Source organism: Elephantulus edwardii, unplaced genomic scaffold (genome assembly GCF_000299155.1).
Source record: "Elephantulus edwardii isolate Elephantulus edwardi_28Jun2011 unplaced genomic scaffold, EleEdw1.0 scaffold00385, whole genome shotgun sequence".
NCBI classification, from domain to species: domain Eukaryota; kingdom Metazoa; phylum Chordata; class Mammalia; order Macroscelidea; family Macroscelididae; genus Elephantulus; species Elephantulus edwardii.
Genome location: NW_006400135.1, coordinates 298,180 through 303,985, shown reverse-complemented (window position 1 = coordinate 303,985; position 5,806 = coordinate 298,180). Strand labels below are relative to the sequence as shown.

The window sequence follows — 5,806 nt, the reverse complement described above, 5'->3', positions numbered from 1 at the left end:
CACCCATTGTCCCGGCCATGCCTCTCGACGAAGACCCCTCCAAGCTCTGCAGGCACAGTCTCAAGTGTCTGGAGTGCAACGAGGTCTTCCAGGACAAGACGTCGCTCGACACCCACTTCCAGCAGGCCACAGACACCAGTGGACAAAAGACCCGCACAGTCTGCCAGATACTGCTTCCTAACCAGTGCAGCTTCGCGTCACATCAGAGGATCCATCAGCACAAGTCTCCCTATACCTGCCCCGAGTGCGGGGCCATCTGCCGGTCTGTGCACTTCCAGATCCACGTCCCCAAGAACTGTCTGCACTACACACGGAGAGTTGGTTTTCGATGTGTGCACTGCAATGTCGTGTACTCGTACGTGGCTGCCCTGAAGTCTCACATCCAAGGCTCTCACTGTGAAGTCTTCTACAAGTGTCCTATTTGTCCAGTGGCCAAGTACACATTCCCATGCCTACACACAGCATCCCGGCATTAAGATAGGAGAACCAAAAGTAATCTGTAAGTGTTCCATGTGCGACACTGTGTTTACCCTGCAAACCTTGCTGTATCGCCACTTTGACCAGCACATCGAAAACCAGAAGGTGTCCGTTTTCAAGTGTCCAGACTGTTCTCTCTTGTATGCACAGAAGCAGCTCATGATGGACCATATCAAGTCTATGCATGGAACATTGAAAATTATTGAAGGGCTTCCAAACTTGGGGATAAATTTGCCTTTAAGCATTAAGCCTGCAACTCAGAACTCAGCGAATCAAAACAAAGAAGATACCAAATCCTTGAACCGGAAGGAGAAATTGGAAAAGAAATCCCCATCGCCTGTGAAAAAATCGGTGGAGTCCAAGAAGGTGGTCAGCCCGGGGTGGACGTGCTGGGAGTGCGACCGACTGTTCACGCAGAGGGACGTTTACATCTCGCACATGAGGAAGGAGCACGGGAAGCAAATGAAGAAGCACCCCTGCCACCAGTGTGAAAAGTCCTTCAGCTCCTCACACAGCCTGTGCCGTCACAACCGGATCAAGCACAAAGGCATCTGGAAAGTGTACACCTGTTCCCACTGCCCGGACTCCTGGCGCACCTTCACGAAGTGGTTGATGCTGGAAAAGCACATCCAGTTGATGCACGGCATCAAGGATCCGGACTTGAAGGAGATGGCAGAGGGCCCCAATGAGGAGGAAGCGGAAATGCAGGAGGACACCAAGGCCCCCAGCCCCAAGCACATGTTGGAAGAGCCGGTCTTGGAGTTCCGACCTCCCCGGGGAGCCATCACGCAGCCCCTGAAGAAGCTGAAGATCAATGTCTTCAAGGCCCACAAGTGCGCGGTGTGCGGCTTCACCACCGAGAACCTCCTACAGTTCCAGGAGCACATCCCGCAGCCTGAAAATTAAAGTATGCAAAATAAAGAAGATAACATTTAAAAAAAAAAAATCCGACGGCTTGTCGTACCAGTGCCGCGAGTGCGGGCTCTGCTACACGTCGCACGTGTCCCTGTCGCGACACCTCTTCATCGTGCACAAGCTCAAGGAGCCCCAGCCGGTGTCCTAGCAGAACAGGGCCAGGGAGGATAGCCAGCAGGAGAACAAGCCGGGCCCCGAGGACGACTTCCCCGATGGCGCCGTCTCCGACTGCAAGTGCAGTCTTCGCCAAAACTTTTGAAACGGAAGCTGCCTTAAACACTCACATGCGGACACAAGGCTTGGCCTTCATCAAGTCCAAAAGAATGAGTTCGGCTGAGAAATAGCCACCAAGCGTCCCCGGGGAGAGGTCGCTGGGCCCCTCAGCGCCCGCAGAGACGTGCTTGTTACCAAGCTTACAGTGTGACGGAGTTAACAGCTCTGTCCAGCCTGTTGCAATATATTCTCTCTCAACACTTTCCTCTCCACCTCGGGGCATCGATCCTCCATCCTAAGTATTAAAGACAGTATTTGAGTTTAAAAGAGTTTGTATATATTTAAAGGAATAACTTTTGATACTCTTTGTTACATGTTTGCATCAGTATTTAGTGGACAATGTCAGTCTTTTTTTTTTTTTTCTTTGCCGAGGTTGGGGATTAGACTTTTTCTGTTTTGTACTGCATTTCTTTACCACAGTATTCTTAGTCACAGGGCCAGTTCTGGAATTCCAAGAAATCATTTTTGTAATTTATTAATTTGAAAGGGTTAACTAATAACAGGCAGAAATAATGCCTTTTTTAGTGTTGGGTTGTTTTTTTTCTTTTAGGATTTACTACATAAATTGTAGGTAATCTTAGGTCTCAAAAACACTAGGAACTTTTTTAAGTGTCTTAACAACTCCCCTCAGGGTGTCTGCTCTGCCCGAGCACGGGCAACCCTAGACACAGGTATGCACCTGAGACACAGGTGTGTACCTGAGACACAACCCCCGCACAGGTGCATGGGGAGGGGGTTCAGGGCCCCACCATACAGTGTTCAAAGCAGCCTGGCAAGTTGATTCTCCCTGGGAGTGGGTGAACGTACACCCCAGTACAGCGGATGGCGTTCTCAATTTAGAAGAGTAAGAAAGGAATGGTGTTAGGGCAAAAATGAGGGACTCTTCATTGCCATTCCTATGGTCCCTATGAACACCTGACAGCCCTCAGTTTTCTGGTTCAGTTTGCAAGGCTGGTTTTAACAGAGCACAAGGAGACAGGGATGGTCTGGGCTGCTGTTAAAGTTACAAACAGATAGTTAGACCAATAGGTTTATATAGTCAGGTTTTCTCTCCTCTAATTTATTAAGAGATACAACTCAGAATATCAAGTATTTCTCTAGCTCTTGAAAAAGAAAGGGGGAAAAAATAAAAAAATGAAAATCACAGCTGACTTCACCCTCGGCTGTCCAGAGTGGGCGTTTCCTGTTCCAGGTGCTACTGCCAAACATCCAGGCCCACCGCCGGATACACAGCTTCCACCCCAGACGTAGCAATGCAGCAGCGGCAGCTGGCAGGCAGCTGCCCCCTGAGCCGGCCGGCTTCCTCTCAGCCATTTCTGTGCACAGATCTCACATGGGTAGTTCACCTTGGTTACAGATGCAACTGGTACTCTTCTGTCCTCTTCCGTTTACAGGTCTCTGGGACAGTTAGAGTTTTTGTTGGGTTGTTTTGTTTTGTGGGTTTTTTGGTTTTTTTGCATTTTTGTATTTTGTATTTATCCCTCACCATGTTTTGTACTTTTTTTTTTATGAGAATAAAAACACCTCCTTTGTGTGTGTATATATAGAGAATTGCATGATGATAAACTGTCATCGACGTTCAGGTCTTCAGATGGTCTTGCCGCTGTAATGTCCCCCACCGCGCCCCTCCGTCGCTGTATTAAGCACATTTCATGTGTAAATAAACGCGGGATATGTGGCGCTCATGCTTCCAGAAGAGAATTCTCAAATCTCGGGAGATGGCCACAGGCTGTTGTGGGGGTTCCCGCCCCGAGGGCTGGGGTGCATTTGATCCCGCTCTCCTTTGCTCTCCTGTCACCACTTGGTTACCCCATGCAGACCCCGGTGTAACTTGAGGGCGTGATGATGTATTCCTCCACTTGAAGTTCACCTCGCTGTTCCTTGTTCTATTTATATTTGTGTTGCCCTGAGTTGGTCTCCCAGCACTTTCTTAGGTTTCTGAATTTGAACCTTGCAATAAACCTGTGTGGGGCCCACGCAGGTCTCAAGACCCCGGTTTTACAGTTGAGAAAGCAGAGTTCGGATTCAGTTCCCTGAAGCCTCGCGGCCAGCCTGTGGCCAGGAGCCTCCGAATCCAGATACTACTCATGTCTATGCTCGCTTCTGCGTGTTTATGTACATAGTGAAAAATACCCATTTATTCAACAAATAAAAAGTATGTGCAAGCAAAAAAAAAAGGAATAATATTCAAATTAATAACATACTATGAGAGGTTTGGAAGCAGGAGTGCCATCACTCCTAAATGACGTGCCTCCAGAAATTCAGTGAACATTGATAAATATCCATAGTTGTAGAGAGGCTTCTGGCCTTTTATTCATAGGGTCACTATGAGTCATGCTCGACTTGAAGGCAATCAACAACAGCAACAACAATATTCAAATTACACGCCAACATAAGAAACTGACAGACAGGCAATTATACCCCTAATTAGTAAACCCTAAGGAAAAGCAAACGTACAGATATTATGACATTGGTAATGGGGGCTTCCTTAGCTAAGTGATCGCACAAGATCTGGAATGTCTGGGATTCAGACTGGCAAGCACACATATCCTTCTTCATGAGCTAAGTGCTGTAAGTAAAATATTAAGGAGAAATCATGGCACAGGCAGCTACTATATGGAGATAGGGATATTGATGTTGGGCTGAACCCAGGAGGGTCAGAGTGTCTCCCACACCAAGAAGACAAAAATCCTAATCACTGTGCTGAAAGGCAACATCATGATAGATGGAGAAAAGATTGAAATAGTGAATACTATTTTTCTTGCTTGAATTCTCAATCAACACTTTTTGTACAAGCAGTGAAGAAATAAAAGGACATATTGCATAGGGCAAATTGTCTGTCAAGGATCTCTCTAAGGTGTTAATAGGAAATGATGTCAATTTAAAGACTAAAGTGATTTGGATTTATGCCATGGTCTTTTCAATTACTTGCTATGCATGTGAGAACTGGATAATGAATAAGGATAATATAAGAAGAATTAATGCCTTTGAACTGCAGATTTGGAGAAAAGTACTGAGCATCCAATGAACTGCCAAAAGAACAAACAAATAAATCTTGGAGAAGGTATAGACAGAGTGTTTCTCAGGGCCAAGGATAGAAAAGCTTCATCTAGCATACTTTGGTCATGTTACTACGAAGGGAAAAGAAACATCTTGCTTGAAAAAGTAGCAGGTCAGCAAAAGAGAGGATAACCCTAAAAGAGATGGATTGACATAGTGATTGTAGCAACGGGCTCAAATATCAAGAGATGACAGGACATGGATCACAACTGTTGTTTATTGGGATGTTATTAATCCTATAAACTCCACAGTACATAGCAACAACAACAACAGTCCTTGTTTGCATATCCCCACCCATAAGGTATTGTTCACCTCATTAACACTCATTAACATGTAAAAGGAGCTCTGGTGGCCTAGTGGCAAGAAGCTGTGCTGCAATCTTGAAGGCACTGGGTCCATGGCCACCAGCTATGACATGGGAGTAAGATAGGCAACCTCATCTTACGTGATTAACTAATTCTTAAAATCTGCCAAAGAGTCAGCAATGAGTCAAATCTGACTCCATGGTACACAACTACAACACTCAGAAATATGGTGAAAGTCAAAACCAAAGACTCACAAGTCTTTAAAAGAAAAAAAATCAACTAATACCCTATACCTATGTCCATGTTGGGAGTTAAATTATGCATGACTTTTTAAATTCTGGTGGCCTAGTAAAAGAGCTTCGCTCACATACTTTGGGCATGTTTCTAGGAGATGTTATTCTTTGGAGAGGAACTTCATGCTTGGAAAGAGGAAAGGGTGGTGGAACAGAAGAAAACCCTCAGCCAGGTGTGTTGACATAGTGACAGTGGCAATGATCTGACTGTGTCAGAGATTGTAAGGATGGCATGAGATAGGACTGTGTTCAGATTGACTGTTCATAGGGACACTATGAGTTGTACTCAACTTGATGGCACCTAAAAACAACAACAGTAGGTAAGGAGTTGCACTGCCAACTCAAAGGTAAACAGTTCAAATCCACCAGTCACTCTAAGCAAAATTTAAAAAACAAAAAGACAGGATCATTTCCCATCTGCAATTTACAACCTCTGAAAACCTACTGGTGTGTCATGCTAACAGTTTATTCAAACTACATGGT

General features: G+C 45.5%; 1 pseudogene; it reads left to right on the top strand.

Moving 5' to 3' along the window:
• Positions 1–1,736, top strand: part of LOC102874577 — a 47,527-nt pseudogene extending 45,791 nt beyond the window's left edge.
• The last annotated feature ends 4,070 nt before the right edge of the window (positions 1,737–5,806 follow it).